The sequence below is a fragment of the Saccopteryx bilineata genome, unplaced genomic scaffold (assembly GCF_036850765.1).
Source record: "Saccopteryx bilineata isolate mSacBil1 unplaced genomic scaffold, mSacBil1_pri_phased_curated manual_scaffold_16, whole genome shotgun sequence".
NCBI lineage: Eukaryota > Metazoa > Chordata > Mammalia > Chiroptera > Emballonuridae > Saccopteryx > Saccopteryx bilineata.
Genome location: NW_027095442.1, coordinates 278,458 through 279,196, shown reverse-complemented (window position 1 = coordinate 279,196; position 739 = coordinate 278,458). Strand labels below are relative to the sequence as shown.

The window sequence follows — 739 nt, the reverse complement described above, 5'->3', positions numbered from 1 at the left end:
ATATGAAAGAGTATAATGTGTCCAATTTTTTTTTTTATCCCTCCGAAGCTGGAAATGGGGAGGCAGACAGACTCCCGCATGCGCCTGACCGGGATCCACCCGGCACACACACCAGGGGGGATGCTCTGCCCATCCGGGGCCTCGCTCTGTTGCGACCAGAGCCACTCCAGCGCCTGCAGCAGAGGCCAAGGAGCCATCCCCAGTGCCCGGGCCATCTTTTGCTCCAATGGAGCCCCGGCTGCGGGAGGGGAAGAGAGAGACAGAGAGGAAGGAGAGGGGTAGGGGTGGAGAAGCAGATTTGCGCCTCTTCTGTGTGCCCTGGCCGGGAATCGAACCCGGGACTTCCGCATGCCAGGCCGACGCTCTACCACTGAGCCAACTGGCCAGGGCCATGTGTCCAAATTTAACATTCAATAAATGGATTCAAGAACTATATATACCCTTCTTAGGCTAAGTCAAAAAATAGTAAAATAAGAAACAACAGAGAGGAAATACAAACAACTATCAAAAGCTCACCCCAAAATATAAGTCCTAGACCAAAAGGTTATACTAATAAGTAATACCAAACAGTCAAAAATGTTGTACCACTTCCTCCAAAAGTTTTTCAAAAATAGAAGATGAAGCAATACTCTCTATCATACTTTATAAGGTCAACATAATCCTGATACCAAAACCTGGCAAGACAACACAAGAAGAAATGTATAGATTAATAATATCTATAATGAATACAGAAGCAAAA

The 739-nt window shown here is 46.4% G+C and overlaps 1 non-coding gene across 1 annotated transcript; it reads right to left on the bottom strand.

The window, feature by feature from the left end:
• Positions 1-314: 314 nt before the first annotated feature.
• On the bottom strand, positions 315-390 carry TRNAA-GGC (transfer RNA alanine (anticodon GGC)). The gene has a single exon. It is a non-coding gene; the product is annotated as a tRNA-Ala (tRNA).
• Positions 391-739: the final 349 nt, after the last annotated feature.